This window comes from Heterocephalus glaber, unplaced genomic scaffold (genome assembly GCF_053883595.1).
Source record: "Heterocephalus glaber isolate CG9 unplaced genomic scaffold, H.glaber_assembly_v1.0 deba00001509, whole genome shotgun sequence".
Lineage (NCBI taxonomy): Eukaryota > Metazoa > Chordata > Mammalia > Rodentia > Bathyergidae > Heterocephalus > Heterocephalus glaber.
Window position 1 is genome coordinate 22,247,912 of NW_028258325.1, and position 19,266 is coordinate 22,267,177.

A 19,266-nucleotide genomic window follows, 5' to 3' on the forward strand; every position below is an offset into this window, starting at 1 on the left:
TAATACTAAATTTATTATCAAACAACAAAGGAACAACTAAATTAACACTAATTAATAAAGTGCCAACTCCCTTGGTCCCAAGGAAAATTCATTCATGGGTGGTGACTCATGTATTATTTGATTTGTTTGTTTAACCATTCTTGTGGCAGATTTTAAGTACATCCTAATTAATTTACTAATGAGATTTGAACATTAATTGACATTTTACAAAATGTTTAGAATTGTAAAAACAATTAAAAGATACTGTACAAATCTCAGCAGACAACTGACTTATCTGTCATTCTGTCAGTCAAAAATGCTTAATATCAGAAATTTTCAAGTCTGTTAGGAATAATAATTTCTACCTAGTTTGTATATGTTAGGAATTAAATTCCACCAAGTGAAAATCCATAGATATACATTTATCTTTTTTTCTTTTCAACCTGTCGTATTGTAAACTGGAAATAGTAATCAGTTTGTCTTTTACCTTCTCCTTCCCTCTCTCCCTTTTCTTCTTTGTTCTTTCATTTCTCCCTTCCTCTTTCCTTTTTTTAACCCAATTAATATACATGACTCAATTGGTGCTATTAATACCTATGAGGATTGATATCTATGAAACTTTATCAGCTGAGAAACATGTTAAAATTGAAAGCCTATACCAGAGACTCTACATTGTTAAGTTTGAATGAAATCTGTAAATAACAAGTATCCCAAGTAATTCTGCTCAGGGACCACTATTTGAGAAAAACCTGATGAGAGACAGATGGCAGGGAAGGAAAAGAAAATAAAAAATCTTGTGATATAGTTAATTATAACTAAATATAAACCTCTTAATCCCTACAACTTTTGAGAAAGGTAGGTTGTAATTTCTAATAATGATTTTGAGACACTGTGTTGGTTTCAATTGTGACATAAATCACCAGATAAAAATTTAGCCAACAGAATGCTCTTATTACAATATTCAAGTATAGTTAAAATTTTAAAACACACACAAACAAATAAATAATTTTGATGGATTGGTTTTAGACTAGGAGAATGAAATCAGATATGGTTTCTAAAATGTACATCTGGAAAAGTATTGTCTATGCAAAGCACTAAAATGATAATATGGCTTAGTAAATCACTCATAGAATAAAGCACTCACACATGTAAAACCAAGTATACAATGAACAAATACTGTATATCATGAAATCAATAGTATAAAGTACTATTTGTACAAATAGTACTAATAGTACAAAGCACAATTTTACAACCATGACTAAATATCCCCAATCCCCAAATCCTCACTTTCTGTCATTTTTCTCTTTCCATACCTGATTCTCATTAATTAGGCATAATTATAAAATTATGGCACTTAAACACAGGCTTTTCTTTGTGAACTTGGTCAAGCATTTTATTTCCTCTGAGCATAAATGTCCTCATTTTTAAAATAATGACTTTTATGAGATGATTCGTAATCCTTTCAAGGTCTGTTTTCTCTCTTTCTTTGCAACTTCTCCACCTCGTGTATATTAATACAAATGGATAGGTATCCAACAGTTACACACATATATACACATACTATATCTGAATCTAGGTAGTAAAATTTGATTCTTGTCTCTTACATCCAGCATTGTTATTGAACATCATGAAATAAATTCACATGTGAAAACAATACAATACTGTACTATGCATAATTATCATGCTATGATTGCTATAATCATACACAGATTTTTGTATACCTCTCAACAACAAAATAAAATATTCTAATTTTTTATTTCATATAATTTGAAGAAATAAATGACCTATTTAAATTTAAGATTAGTATCACTGAATCTAATAACTACAAGCTGAAGTAATCTTTCTTCATCCCTTCAGCCCAAAAATTTAATGCTGCTTTGAAAACTAGAATAGCTTTGATATCACCAGAGGTTAGATTTACAATATACGCAAATAAATTTGGAAACAGTTGCAGTTAGAAAGTTGTTTCTATTGATAAATATAAAAAAAAGATTAAGTGATATAGTATTGACACAGGAAACAACAAAAAATGTTAAAAATGTAAATCTGTTATCTTTGCTACAATTTTCAAATTAAAGATATGGAATAAAGTGATATAAATGTCTTGCAATTTTGTTCTCTAGACTGGTGTTTATCAGTTTTGTTAATCTAGGTATGACTGTAACTAGCTCATACTTCTGAAAAAATGTTTACCCTTTTTGGGATTGGGTACTGTTAATTTACACAAATTTTACCTTTGCCTTTATATTACAGTAAGAATTTGACATAGCCACCTGACAAAAACATTATATTACCCATGAAACAGCCTCGGGGATTTGACTTTGTCATTTCCTCTTTCTCGGTAATGGTTACTCTACAGGAAGCAGTACTGTGTCAATATCTATTCCCTTCCACCAGAATTGTCAAGTTTCTGTACCTTGCTTTATTTTTTTCTTTTCAGCTCTTATAGATAGTCACATGTACAATTTTCTTTTTATTTTTAATTTGCTTATTATTGGAATGTGTCTCTATCTTTATAATTTCTATGACAAGGCAATAAGATAATTTTGATCATAGCTACAAATATACCATGAATATTTAGGAGACTACCTGTAACCACTGAAATAAATATAAAATGGTATCTCATTTCTTCTTCCTATAATTATCTGCTATGCCATCTTATGGTTTCAAATATCATCTCTCAAAAGACCTTTTCCTTATACTCATGTTGTCCTTTATCTTTTCTCCCAACAATTCCCACATTTCTAATAATTTTAGACTTATTCAATTTGTATTCCTCTCTCTGGCTCTTCTTGTTTCTAGAGCTATGTCCTTGTCTAACAAGGTCTACGGTAGTATTTCTCATTCTGTGCATTTGATAAATATTTAGAAAAAATGTTATTTAGTTAAATAAAGTGCATGTCATATTAGACAAATATTTGATGTCAATTCAATTTTATAGGGAATGCAGATGTAGTAATGGGAATAGGATTCTGGATTTTACCCTCTCTAAAATGTCATTGACTTTTAAGAAATTCACAGTTCTCCTTGTGCCTGACTGAGCTTTCTCTTCAGCAAAAGTTTAAAAATAAACTATTCTAAAAATCTTAAAATTATGAATTGTGATTGGTCAACTTGATTTCAGTAAGAACTGCTTAGCAGATTAATAAAGCTCTGATTGTATCTGTCAATGACTGACATTTACCTGCAGACTGAGAAGGGAGGACCCAACCCCTATTTGAGTACCCCCAGTCAATAGGTTCCTAACTGGAGTCAATGAAAAGGGAAAGAAGAGGGGAGTCTTCCTTTTTCTTCTTCCAAGGAATCCCAGTCTTTGCCATTGGCCTTGGATATTTGTCTACAATTCCTTCAGGCTATTAGTGCAACTCTTCAGCCCTCCATTGTAGACGCTTTGGGTTTCTAACAGGGACATTCACATTGGACTCTTCAATGAGCTCCAGCCCTTTGACTTTCATTTGGATCTTTTGGAACAGATGGCCACTTTGAATTTTTCTACCTCTGATTCCACAGTGTCCACTGTATGCCAACTTTGATATAATTTCTGTTCCTTGAGTGAACCCTAACTGATATAAATCCCTTCCCAGATTGATAAAGATATCATATACATGCATGTAATCATACATATATATAGTATTATTTCAAGACAGAGAAACCAGTTGCAGTTTACCATGAAACTTCACTAATCATTGAAAATGGATTTTAGAATAAAAGTTATAAACAACTGGAAAAATAACATGTTAGTATGCATACAATGAAAAATCTAGGTGGCTTTGTCATTGTTCATTGAACTTATAAAATATTTATAATTTTATATGGATCTTTAAAATATGGTAGAAATGTTTATGTATTATGTACAAAAGATATAATTATTGCTAGTGTATTTTTAAGATGAATTACACCTAAATATATATGAACATATTTAACTCTATTTAAGTCCTCTTTAGATCACTTATTGATTATGGTATGCACATTCTTTTATCTTTAGCTTTTTACAACCATCCTCATTATTTCCATTGCACAGATATAAAAAGGAAGGTCTAGAAAAGTTTTGCAACTTACTTAATTGATGAGAAATAGGAAATGTATACCTGCGATATTTTTGTGTTTTATTTTTTGTTTGGTTTCTAAAACATTAGATAACTTCTCTTTCTAATTATTGTAAATCATTTTATAAACACAAAAGACAAGAAGTAACATTCAAAACTCACTAAGCATAATGATAAAATAAGCACCCATAAACTCATAATTCCACTTAAGAAGTGGAAATTTGCTTACATTATTTAAGTTTTCTCAGTACTTAGTCATTCCTACCTGTCTGACCCAGGCATAAGTATTCATCTCTTCTTTTTGTAAAACAAATCATTTCCCTCTCTTTATGCTTTAAACATATTTTTTGACCCTCGTAAAATGGAATCCTATTTAGTGTATTCTTCCTCAGATATTTTGCTTTCTTAAAATTATATTTCTAGAACTTGTCTATTTGGATAAATAAAGCTTTCATTAATTCATTTTCATTGCTATAAAGTATTCCCTTGTATGCTATAATACTAAAGCAATTCATTATTCTTTTGTGCATTTTAATTGTTTTCAGGTTCTTGCTTTTTTACATGCTTCTATAAATGTTCTTGGACATAAATATTGTTTCACTTTTGCCTAACCAAGAATATAACAAATGAACATATATTTAGCTTGAACCTGGTTTCTTAAAAGTTCTTTACTCTTTCTTATGTAAATATAAGTATTTTAGTCTCATGATTTTGATAAGGTTATTACAAAGCCAAGAACAATTCAATAATGCTTAAATACTCCTCTATTATAAAAAGAGTCATAAGACTACCTTCAAATATGCTAGAAATTTTGAAACATAAACTGATAATATTAGTCCATCACCTCCCACCCCTGCTTCTAAGCTAAAGAGAGAACAAGCCATTCCATGACAATGGTGAAGATTTCATTAGAGTTATGTTAAGAAGAAATAAAACAAAAGGAAAAGATTCATGGGAAACACATTTGGAGAATCTGAAATATGTCCCTTGGAATTTAAGAGACAGGATCTGATAACTGAATTATGAGTAAAAAAAGTTCAAGTGAGAATGTAATGCTAAAATTTTCCCTGCTGTAATGTGGAATACTGAAAAAGTCTGAGAATACGTGATACATGTAGGGACAGCAACGTTAATGTATTTCACATGGACAAAATGTTAGACCAATGGGAAAGGAACTAGGCTGATTTATTTTAAATGAACCCTGCCCAGGAAGACTCCTAGAAGAAATGACAATGGGGATGGTGGCTCAAAGAAAATGTAGATGATATCCAATATCCAGGAATCTGTAGGGAAATGTTTACAATGTTTAATATTCATATTGTTATACATAGTTTCATGGTTTATATTCTTCTAGAGGAAGCATCATTCCCATTAATGACATTAGAAGTATGAGGTTTTTCTGTGGTAGTTCTCTCAGGAATTTGTAAACATATGTCTCTGAAAGAGATTCAGCCTTTACAGTTATCCCTGGAGAAGTATGTCAAGACTAGATTGCACCTGTTGCAGTAGATTGGAAAAATATTTTCTGTCATTGTCTTTTTTCCTCCATTGTAAGATCTTGGAAGGTGTAAAAGGAAATTAGCAAGCAGGAAAGAAGGTGAAAAGAGAGAAAATCAGTTCTGCTTCCTGTCTCTCTTGCAGGTGTCTTGGTATCACTGGCCCCTGTAGTAGAGGAAGGAAGAAACTTCAAATTGGTAGATATTTGGCCTAAGGGACTTTGCAAATGTGACTAAGAGACCTCAGAGGGGAAAATATTCAGCATTATCTATGTAGCAAAGTTCTGATATTGCACTAAATTTGAGATTTTAGATTTCTCAAAAAATATTTAATTTGCTTTTATCACTGAAGAGTAGTTGGAGGGGATTTTATTATCTGACAGTTACATGAAAGATCTGAGACTTGCTCAAGTTTTCTTTCAGTGTCAGAGAATAAACAAGTGATTAAAATGATTTTTAATTGACAACTTGTGAAAAAAGCTGCCTTTTTTTTCTACTTGTATTCTAACAAGTCAAGCTTTTTAATAAGCTGTGTGCAAATAGAGGACTTTTACATTAATGCATACATGAATGAACAAGATTTTTACTCACAATCAAATTTCAGTTACACATATTTATTGATTAAATATTGTGTCATCAGAATAAAAGCCCCTCAGAAATACCATGTCCTAATCCTCTAAGTTTGTACAGAAGGACTGCAGATGAAATTAAGGATCTTCAGGTAGGAGATTATTCAGGATTCCATTTGGGCCAAATATAAGCAAAAAGGCCCATATGAGAAATAAGCAACAAGTCTGAGTCACAGTGGAAGACAGAGAGCAGAATGAGGAGAAGAGGCCATGAGCCAGGGAATGCAGGCAGCCTTGCAAAGCCGGGAGAGTCAAGGAAACAGATTTGTTGCAATTTATTTTTATAGCAGCAGGAAATTCCTATTGATAACATGCTCCAGATTCTGTTCTAGAGAATAACAATCGTTGTACATATGAAGTTTGATCAAAATGTGTGATTGTTTAAATTTTAAAAACAATTAAAGTAAAAGATATATTGCCATTCATGCTCTTGTAAATATATCCTCTTGCCTTGAGAACGCTTATCCAGTTTTTCTTGCTACTTTCTGAAGCAGTTACAGTGTTTTGTGTCTTTATGAGGTATGATTGAAATTATGGTGGAGGTAATTGCCAAGTGCCATCCAACGGGAAGTCAGGCACGTAAAAATAATATGGTTTGCTCTTACTCACCCTATCTAGCATGTACAACTTATATCTCTTCCCCAAAGTTAAAGTGATCTTGACAAGTAAATGTTTTGAATTGATTTGGCTATTAAGGCAGCTACAACAACACATTTAAACTCATGAAAGAGAACTCCCAGAACTGTTTCTAAAAGTAACAAGAAAGATGGAACAAGTCCTCCAAGGTAGGCAGACTATTTTGAAGGGGTTAATGGCAAGGTAGCTTGGTGCAATAATGTGTTTTGAATTTAAATGTCCATCATATTTCTCATAGATTAATAAAATGAGTATTATGTTATACATTATGGTTGGTGAGTTACATAAATAGAACTTTTTTCTTACAACTACTGTACAAAGTAGGTACAAAAAGTTCTTTGTAAGAGTTGAGGAGATTGGGGGCCAAAGAGCAATGTGTCCATTGTTACGTAGCTAGTGGTGAACTAACTGACTCTGGCACTTGCAGTCTCCAACATATGGCATATCTCTTTGAAATAACCAGAAAACACACTATACTAAACTGGCTTCATAACGCACTGAAGATTAGTCGAGATTTGTCTTGACTTGCCATCCTGGAAAGTGATAAGCAAGAGGTAAGAGAGGTGCTTTACCTTCTGTAAGTATATTCTTAGAGTAGGCATTGAATTTTACATAATATAAGTGAGTTTAATATGATGGGTCTACATATCAAAGTAAAATATCAAACGAAAAAATTTTAATTTGATCTTTCTTATAGGAAGTAATTGATATATCAACATTAATCTCTGATTTTATTTATAAATGCTTTCAATATGGATTTTTATTTATTATTTAAAAGATAAATCAAAGACAAAAAATTAAATCATCAATATATTTCTTCCTACACACTTAGATCACTGGTTAAATATTTGGGAAACCATCATAAAAGAGTGAATTGAAGAATCCATCCAGTCACAATCATTGATAGTGCTCTCTTCTCATCTGAAATGCTTTCTCTCCAAACATTTCTCTCTCCTGCTTATTTCACATTCCTCTCTCACATTTGCTCCTCAGTATAGGTTTCTACTTACAAATGCGTGATTATGAAAGCCTATTTCTCCCTGTAAGCGTTGCCTGCAAATAGAGTAGTGAGATATGGCTACATAATACTGCTAATCAATTATGCTCATATTAATCAAAGTTTAATGATTAAAAGATCTTATGTAAATGATGAAGTTTTCAATAACTACAGGAATGTGAATAAGCTGGAAATATAAAGAAGATCAGATGAAAAAAATATTAGCAGGCTTACTAAGTTTCAGGAAAAGAAGCCTCTTTTTAAAACAGTGGAACTCCTTGTTTTAAAAAACAAAATTGCTTGCAGTACACTAAATAATAGTTACTTTTTTATATCGAGGAACAGAATTTGAACTGATCTTTATTTTTAGACAATAGGATGGATTGAAAAGAAAAAGTAAGGAATTGTTTTTATCAAGTCATAGTTATTTAACTTAAGAGTATGTTCTCAAGATGCATCCATTTACCTAGATGTCTCAAGTTTACCCTTCTTTGTGGCACAGAAGTATTCCATTGCATAAAAAAAGCCCATATCTTCTTCATCCATTCATCAGTTGATGAGCATTTGGATTGTTTCCTAGATTTAGCTATTACAAACTGTGTTGCTATAAACATGAGCCTGCATATATCTCTGTGGTATGATGCTTTTAATTCTTTTGGGAAGATAACAAGAAGGGGAATAGCTGGGTCAAATACAACTTCTAGTTTTAGTTTTTTTGAGGACTGTCTACACTGATTTCCACAAGTGGTTGTACAAGTCTATACTCCCACAAACAGTGAAGAAGTGTTCCTTTATCCTCACAACTCCTACAGCATTTGCTATTGGTTGATTTCTTGAGAGCGGCCATTCTTTCTGGGCTGAGGTGGAATCTCAGTGTTGTTTTAATTTGCAACTCTCAAATGACCAGTGATGTTGAACATTTTTAATATATTTATTTGCCATTTGTACTTCTTCATCTGAGAAGTGTCTACCCATTTCAAATGCCCATTTTTGGATTGGGTCTTTAAATTTGGGAGGTCTGATATATTTTGAGTTCTTTTTGTATATTCTAGATATTAGTCCTTTGTCTGAGGAACAGTTGGCAAAAATTTTTTCCCACTCTGTGGGTTATCTCTTCACTCTGTTGGTGGTTTCTTTTGAAGTGCAGAAACTTTTTAATAAGATAGATCCCAGTTGTTGATTCTTTGTAGTATTTCCTGTATGAGCTGGGTTTTGCTCATAAAATCTTTGCCTACATGTATGTCTTCAAGAGTTCTACGTATTCTGTCTTCCAGCAGATTTAGTGTTTTTGTTTTAATATTTAGATCTTTGATTCATTTCGATTTTAGTTTAGTGCATGGTGAGATATATGGGTCTAGTTTTAATCTTTAGCATATAGAAAGCCAGTTTTTTCCAGCTCCATTTATTAAAAAGGCGATCTTCCTTCCAGTGGAGGTATTTGGCCCCTTTGTCAAAGATAAGGTGGCTGAGTATATTTGGAGTTGTTTCCACACATATGTTCAAATATCACATGGTTTCTCTGGTGTGAGAAACTGAAAGTGTAAATAAGGACCAAATGTATAATAGATAATGTGAACTAGGAAGTAAATGTTCAAATGGGAAGAGGAAATAGGTAGAAAGGAAGAAAGGGTAATGAAAAGAAGAGAAAAAATGGAAACAAACCTTTTGTAAATAAGGGGGAAAAGTGTTGAAGGGAAGTGTAGGGAATGGGGAAAAAATGAGACTCAGGATGTATTCTGTTCAAGTACAAACTTTTTATGATGAATGTGATCATTATGTATATCTAAAATGTACCAATAAACTTATTTGAAAGAAAGAAGGTAGTTATGAATAAAGTGTTTTAATACATTCCCATTTGCGCTGAATGCTTCTTATGGTTTTGGTAAAAAACAAGTTGCAGAATTCTAAGTCCCATAAGAATAGCTCTTAGCTACTGGCTAATTTTATTTCTTTTTTCTTTTTTTTTTTTTTTTTTGACAATTGGAAAGCACTTTTCTTAGAAATAAAAAAGAAAATATCCTTTCATGAAGCATATCCTGTTTAAAGATTTTTCAAGGTGAAAACAACAGTTGGAAGCCCATTAGTTCTTTTCCTTGAAATAATTCATTTAAAAAGTCATTAGCTTAATAAAAAAAGAGAGAATTGATAGAAAGCCTTTAGGGATTCCACTTTAAATCTGAGGGATTTGCCTCATTAAAAATCAATTGCAAAACCAAAGCCTTCTGTATGTGCATGTGAAGAAAAGAAAGACAAGTATAGATAAGAAAATCATGCCTGATTTTGTTTAAGTATTTTTAAGAATGAAGTTCACTTTAAATGATATTTCAAAAACAACCTTGTCCTTTGGGATATTTATTTATTTTTCTGATAGGAAAACTACTGTTATTTCTGGATGTCATTATCATAAATTTGCAAGAGCTAAATCCCACAGTCTCATGGCCCAGTCAGAAATTTCACTAACGGTTTTCTTATAAGTTAAAGCTTAATAGTGCTTCCATTATTACTATCATTTTGCTACAAATTTAGCACTGAGTGAGATTAATAAATTGCCAACTATCTAACAATGTGTAAATCATGGAGATAAATTTATGCCAATTATGTTGTTTTTTTATTTTAGAAAGAAGGAAAGAGTTGATCAAGAGTGGAAAACTAAGAATCTTAGAAAAAGATTATAGTAGCATATTTAGCACTTTTTATAAGTATTTTTCCATTATGTTAAAACTATTTAAACATTTTTGTGCTTTATGATACCAGGAATTCACTAAGAGGTACTTTCTGGAGCAGAATGAAGTAGTTGATATATTTATTTTTCTCCTCTTAGGAGTTTGATCAACTAAGTCACTACCAAATGCTGATCCTTCCAAGGTTACCTATTTCAGAAGGTAATGGCTAAATGACCAAGATTATCCTTGAAGTTTATCATAGCAAATGACCACAATAATACAGTTTTCTTTATAATTGTTTAAGAGAAAGAAAATAAAGATGTGAAATTGTCTATTTAGTAACTAGTGAAGCAGTTTCTTCATTACAAAAAGAGAGAATAAATATATTGGGTATTGCCTTTACTCATTTCTTCTGGCTTATTCAAAAATTCCCTTTTATTCAAGAACTTTCAGGTTTCCAAGATGTTATGGTAAAATTTACTTACTACTTCAGATTCAAAAGTTACATTCAAAAATTTGTCTTATATTGAAAAACAATTCTATATCTCAATGCTATAATAAAATGCTTATATCAATGATGATTCAGTAAATATTAAAGGGTCTGTTGTACAAGGAACTTAAAATGTGGAACTAGATGATATTCAGTGGATTGATAGGTAGATGGATGGATTACTTATGCATCATGGTGTCAGCGATGTACTAATAACATAGTACACAATTTCTGAGATTTTCTTTAATGCTTAATATTATTCTTTAAATTAATAATATTCTTAAATAAAGAATAAAATTTTATTTTATTTTATATTTTAAAAATAAAAAAATAAATTCTAATATTATTCTTCTTTAAAACTTTAATATTATTTTGAAAGTCTGTCTCATTCGCTGATACTTTTCAAGAAAAACTACCCAAATAAATAATCTAATTTTATTTTAATTCTTATAGTGTACCAGATAATTTTTACTTCTAATTTTTAAAAAATAACTTCAAGTGGGCCAGGGATTTAGCTCAGTGGTTCTGCAGCCTACCTCGCAAGTGCAAGGTCCCAAGTTCGATCCCTGGTACCAAAAAAAAAAAAACCGAACAAAAATGAAACAATAACTTCAAGTAAACATTAGTGGCCCAAATACATACATAAAGAAAAACAAAAATTAAAACTGACTTTCCTAAAGTTAGTCTACAGATGCAGACATTGAAATTAAGATCTTCTGATTCAATGTCGAGAGGACTTTAAACTATTTCTTGTACTTTTAATTAATTCATTGAATTCATATAGCGAAGTATCACATAAATAGTTGCTAAATATAACTTCTATAAGCAGAAATACAGCAAAGTTTTCTTTAAAATTATAACATGTTCACAAATGTTATCAAACTTTTAGTTCCTATGGAGAAGGCTGTCAATTTTGCTGTTTTTATAGTTAGGAATCAATGATGTTGCTATTTTTTTGTTCCTTAATCTGAATTGCAATAGTTTATTTTCTAATTTTAGTTTTTTCTTGTATTATTCTTCCTGGAACAAATTGAAAGTTTCTTTTTAGAAATGGAATTTAAGGCGAGAAAATTCGGAGTAAAATGTCCACAATGGAGGAGTACCCTGAATTTAAGTGAAATACTCTGAATTTCAAAAGTACGTGATTCAATTACTACCTGGAAAGCTGTAACTGTGTTTTGGGGAAATTTAAGAATTATGGGGATTTGTACAACCATGGCAAACAATTATTTGCTGATTTCCAGTTGTTATTCAGGGTAATAGCTTCAAGTTATACATATATAAATCATAATTGAGAGGCTTTTGAGTACCCGTGTAAGGGTTTTGGAAAGTGGTACTAAAATTCTCATTAAAATTAATAAAAATAAACTAATAAAAATAAAATAAAAATTTTTAGTTTAGTTTTCAGTTTAGTTTCCTAAACTGAGAGCCTGGGATTTAATAGATTATTATTAAATTCACTTTTGAGATAAAAAATCCTTTTAAATCTGCAAATACTTTATCCTTTGATTATTAAAATGATGGATAAAACTTACATATTTCTTTGTCCAAAAAAAGACAGAAAAAAAAAATATATATATGTGTATTTCTAAAGAAGTTTGATCTCACTTCATTCCAGGTAAATATGCTATTTATTATAAATTTTCACAGCCCTTGTCTGTAGCTGCACTTTTCTTTAAAAAGCAGAATCATTAAATAAGTAATTATGGAGTACCTTTTGAGCACCAGAGAAGGAAAGAGATGCAGGAAATTTAAAAATGAATAGCATAAAGTGCATATCTTTGAAGCCCTGAAAGCCCTGTGTGAAATATATAAACTGAAAAGTCCACAATTGAAATGCTGCTTATAAATTAAAATTTAGTAAAAAGAAAAAAAGATGGAAACATTGAAGAGGAGACTATTATCTCTGAAGGAAAAGGTTTAGATAAATCTTTATGAAGTTATTAATATTTCAAGAGAGTGTAAAGGAACAAATCAATAATTTAAAGGTAAAATTAGCTGAAATATTATGCAAAATTTATGTTGGAGAATTTTAAAGTAAATTAAGTTCACTTGGATGTTTTACTTAAAATTTACTGTACAAAATAAAAATATTAATAGAAACAAAATTTTATTTTAGTGACATTATAAAATAGATGTAAAAAATCATTTTTGAGGTTTTATTTATTTATTTATTTATTTATTTATTTTCAGTACCGGGATCAAACTCAAGACCTTGTGCTTGAGAGGTAGCCGCGGTGCCACTGAGCTAAATCTCCAGCCCCAGTTCTATTTTGTTTTGTTTTTGTTTTTGAGTTAAGGTCTCTCTGTGTAGTTCAGATTGGTCTTGAACTCCCTAAGTATCCCAGGCTGGCCTGGAATTTGCAGGAATCATCCTGCCTCAGCCTCCTGAGTGTTGAGATCATAGGCATGTGCCACCACACCTGGTGCAAGATCACTATTTTTAATCACTTTTTAGAAAGCCTTTATGTAACTTTGGAGTTTCTTCTATATGTTTAAATAATGACCTTCTGGACAAATGTGGAAAGGAATGGAATATGAAATACCTCTCACACCAATCTTTTTCACTGGTATGTTGATTGACAGAATTGTCAAAAAACAGGGTTTTCTAGAAGATTTGGTATTCATGGGCCCAAGGCCTATGTATCTTACTACAAAGAAAACATTTACTCAGACACATTATAATTCTACTTCTAAAAACCAAAGATAAGAGGAAAATATTAAGAGCAACCATAGTCAAAAGAGACATATTACATCCTGTCTTGGTGACAATAACATTAGACTTCTCACTCAAAAGAAGAGAAGCTGAGTGACAGTAGAATAAGATCTTTCAAGTGATAAAAGTGAAAACACCTATAAAATCTAAAATTCTATATTCAAATAAAATAAAATGTCATTCAAGGTAGAAATTAAATAAATAGTCAGACACATAAAGGTATAAAAATTCAATTCCAACAGATTTGCATGAGAAATGCTAAATGTTTTCTTTGTTCTGAAATATCTGAATTTAATTACATATGTTGTAGATAATTTGATATATCCTTACATTTCTTAAATATTCTATTCCTTTTTTCACTCATATTTTTATGTCTCAGATTAACTTTTTTATTTATCCCAAGTATTTATCACTTTACCCCTTACATTCAGTGTTTAGTTTTTTATTTGATAAATTCTTAATTTGTGATATCCAACTATGTCTATATATTTATATAAAATCTCTATATGTATTATTTATGTAAATGCATATATGTGCATATGTCCATATATTTGTAGTATGGTATAAGTACACTTAGTATTTATGTTTCTTTTTTTCTAGTATTCATGTCTTTGGTAAAATTGTTGATCATTTTGTAAGAGTTGTCAAAATTTTCCATAAAACATACCTGGTTATTTCAAGTTCCTTTCTGAAAGTTCAGAATTGGCACAGGAGTCTGTCTTTATTATGCTAGTGAATGAATATTACATTTATGCTTTGTTTGGGCTTTCTACATTTTTTATAAAAGATATCTCTTATACAGTACAGATACACAGTTTTGTGTTTGCTGCAGAGTTGTGTTTGCTGTAGTTCATTGTTTCCTTCCTCCTGCCCACCACCCTTCAGGTCTGTCTTTATTCCTGGGATCATAATGTGGCTGTTACAAATTTTCTTTAGCTTTTCTTGCTTGTCTCTAGTTTTTGCCCTTATTAATAAAGACCCATGAAAAAGTTGAAGAGTAAGTAACACTCTTTCTTCTCTGTCATACTGCTATTCACCCCATCGTTGAAGACTTACTACTAGTTTGGCTATTCCTTATTCCAGCTATTAGCTGATTCTAATTATTTTTTAACATTTCATCAATTTTTTTCATAGAAGAGAATAATTCAGTCTATTTCCTTCTATCAACATCTTATCTTTCTCTGAAATTTTAGTTATGTTTCCTTATATCCTCAGCTTTCTATTCGTTTTAAAATATATTGATTTTAGTTTATGCGGTTGCTTTTTGTTATTATGATGAAAATGATAGTATTTCATAATTTTAAGTCCTAACTAGAAGCATATATTCCATTATTTGTTATTATTTCTGATTTAGAGCTCTCATCCTTGTTTTTAGATTTTATTTGAAAATCTGATATAAACAGGGTTTATAATTTTTTTGCACATCTCTTCATACAGTAAAAATATGTTAGGATTTAGAGCCAGAATTGCTCCATTAAAGCTTACATAAAAATGACTTAATCACCAAAAATTCTTCAGGCTCATTACTTCTTCCATCAAGTAGGACTACTATGTAATAAAACTAGTTTCAAGAAGCTTTTCTTCTGATTCAAGAGTGTAGGAGTGGGGCCGAGGATTTAGCTCAGTGGTTCCACCGCCTGCCTCTCAAGTGCAAGGTCCCAAGTTCGATCCTCACTACCAGAAAAAAAAAAAAAAAGAGTGTAGGAGTGAAAGTGAAATACTGTAGATAATGAAGACTCTATAACTGTGAATTAGTATGCACCTACTGATTTTTTATAACCATGAAGAAATAACACATTTTGAACCAATAATTGTTCTGTGATATTGTATCAGAAATGATTCCAACTTGAGTATGTATTTCCACATTCGCAATTGCCACCAGCTCTGTTGGAATCACTGACAACTTCTCAAATTTATCATGTTCTATGGCAGGTTATGATATTTTTCCCTAGAGAAATATACACAGCATAAATGCAAGTCAGCTAATATTTCACATACCTACAAAATATCTCTATTAAAAAACTTATAACTAATTCATTAGTCATACAGAATATCACACCCATTCTATGACTAAAATATATATGTAAATATTTAATGTAAATCTCAGAAAACTCCTTCAAAGTCCTTAAATCTATACTAAGTATTATCTGAATTATAAATTTTTGGATAGATATAATATGGACATGAAATGAAATTTTTGATGAATTTAAGTAAAAGATAAATTTCCATCTTAGTACTTTTATAAAAAACTGTTTGAATCCATATTACGAATTTTAATATTTTCCATTTTATTATATGTCATCATTTATTTATAATCCTAGTTCAATTATCCTTCCTTCGCCACATTTCACTTTTGCTTGGTGGTAATATTATTTCTTCGTGGGGCTTGATAAATTTTTCATTACTTTAGATTGTTCAGTGATATCTAATAATAAAAGTCCTGATGCCACCAATTTTCAACTATCCAGGTAATGTTAACATGGATAATTGAAATCCATATATATCTGCAAAGTTTCTCCAAATCTTTTTTTTTTAACTTGCTTTTTTCAAATGACACATTCTAGCAAAAAGAAAATGATTGAACTAAATAAAGTGGGTTTTTTTTCTTCCTGAATCTAGCAAGTAAAGTGCTAATGAGAACTTTGGGGAAGCAAGCCTGTAAAATACAGCTAGGACTAAAGCATGAGCTAAGAAGAATAGCAGTTGGAAAAAAGTGTAAGCAAAGGCAAATTTAAATTGTAATTGAATTACATTCTGAAAATGTTTAGAAAGATAAAATTTGTATAATATGCAATAGTTTTTTTGGAAGATATAAAGAAAAAAAGGAAGTTGTGAACTACATGCAATTTATCTCAACATGTATTTAGCCAGCATTATTCTGTACCAAGCACTAGCTTTTAACATTCAGTAATGATTGCTGTCACTCCAGAAAGAAAAAATAATCAAAAGCTGAGAGTTATAGAAATGAGTATTTATCATTTATTTTTTATACTATGATTAAATATATATTGTAAAATAGAAAGTAAAGAAAAGAGACAGTTTTTCCAAAAAATATAATTATAGCTAAAGTGACAAAATTTACTGTGTTCATAAAGGACAAATGATAATGGCAAAGTAATATAAATACTTGAAATTTAGATACACAGTAATGGTAGTTGAGATATTTTGTACAGTACAAAGTGTAAACAGTTAAAATATTTTGCTTGTTTTAATGTATTATGTGTCTGAAATCAATTGAAAAACAAGCCTTTTTGAGATTAATATAGTCTAGAAAGAATCAGAAATATCTCAAAATTAAAGTATTTGAATTTTCACATTTTGTTTAGCAAAATAAATATGAAGTATAACTCCAGAATCAAGAGAAAATTTTCAAGACAAAGATCTATTTGCAATGGCAAAAATTAATTTTTCTCTCCTTTGTAAACTTCATTTGGCTCTAAGTTTCATTAGACTGTTATCATACTTGAAAACTAGTATGGGATCTGAGTGTATTATGTAAGGTTCTCTCTCTCTCTCTCTCTCTCTCTCTCTCTCTCTCTCTCTCTCTGATAGGCATGGTGTCCCCTGCCATTATTTTGCTTTCTAAAACTATATGCTTCATATTTAACTTAGAAATATTGTTGGTATTTCTGGCTGCTATTTCATTTCCAAATATTCAGATTAATAAAGAGAAAATGGTCCTCCCATGTAAGTGGCTTTAAATCCAACACACACACACACACACACACACACACACACACACACACACCATAATGGTGTTTTAAAATATTTATTTCTTTTAGAATATCAGGAGTTTCAACATGTTTCAAATTCCATTTATCTAAGACCATACTACTGTAAAACCTTCTCTGTACTTACTGCTTTCCCCATATTCTTAGTCATGTCGTAAATTATAATTTATTTACAGATTTCTTTCTATTCCTTTCCTCCAACTTCTACATTACCTCTCTGTAATCCTTCTTTCTACTCCTTTTTTTTTTTTTGGTACTCGGGATCAAACTCAGGACCTTGCGCTTGCTAGGCAGGCACTGTGCTACTGAGCTACTGAGCAAAATCCCCAGCTTTGTAATCCTTCTTTCATTAGAGCATTTTAGTCCACCCCCAAGCTACACAAGAACATTTTTGTCTTATTTTTACCCTATATTTCATGAGTCTTCTTACATACTTCTATTTCCTTTCTCCAATGCATTATCTGTTTCCTTTTCATCTTTAGAAATACTAATTTTTCAGTCTCTATGTATTGAAATTCCATCTATCTTTCAAACCCCACTGAGTAAAATTCTCTACAACCTATCTCCAATGTTATAGACATTTAAAACTCAACACACCTAAAACTTAGTGCCTATTGAGTTATTTTCAACTCTCTCAGATTCAACCACTTTTAAGGTGTTATTTCTCACTTATTTAAAATGTTCATTCTCACACAGTATCTAATTTGCAAGCTCAAAATGCCCTTCTTATCCAAAATCCCAGTGTAAAATTCATCTGGCTAATTTCTTCCTGTACTTTTTAGATATATTCTTTCTCCTCTTCTCTTATAATTAGACCTTCTGTTGCCACTAGTGTAATGTCTTTGTATCTTTGAAACGCAAAATATTACACTTGTAAGTTTTATTCATTTTTGTATTCTTGGGAACTGGCCTAAGCTTGGTGACTAATTGACCTACAGCAGTTGTTCAATTGACGTTAAAATAATCTCTATAAAAGATTCAAAAGTAAGTCCCAGGTGAGAGAGCTCTCTTTTCTTCTGCTTCACTAAAGTCACGGAACATTGCCAGAGTGCCTGTTATATTCCAGGAACTGTGCATATTGGTTTATGTACTTCATAATATGTTGGCTTGCAGTGCTATTAAATGACAAAATTTAATGTTTATAAAGTATATATGCACATGTAACTTTCTTCTAAGAAATATAACAGAAGGTTTATCTTTAGAAAAACATGGAAACAAAGTCTTTGGAAGGGGTGAAGGGAGAGCAGAGGAATGGGGAAAAAAATAAGAACCAAGATATATCATGTACAGGTACAAGATCCCAATGATGAATGTAACTGTATTGTATACCTAAAATGTACCAATAAACTAAGTGGAATAAATGATTTGTTTTGAAGATAATTTCAAATTTTGAGGGGTCAAATACTGTGTCATTGAGTTTAGGAATTAGAACAAATGTACATTAATTGTACTAAATATAAAGCCAACACTTGCTTGGGTAAGAGAAAGCATCATGAGCCATAAATCTACTCTTAATCTTACTTCCTGCGGGATGAACAGATGGAAAACTGTACGTGGCTAAGAAAGTATATACTTAGGGAATACTTAGAAAACTAAATAATAATTATGTTTCAAAAGCTATATGAAATGATTAGCCTCCAATGTAAGTAAATGGCATTTAAGTAGTGTTAAATAAAATCATTGAGTAAGACAAAAGGAAACTTTTAATTTATGTATTATTTCCATCCCATAGAAGTCTGAAAAGAATCAATGCTTTCAAGGAAAAAGTATTTTTCTTTGCACATTCTCCATGCAGCAACTCTCTTAAATCAGTATCATTTTCTCCCGAAAATAGTGTCAACATATTTTAAATACACCATTTAACTATCTGGATGTTGCTGATT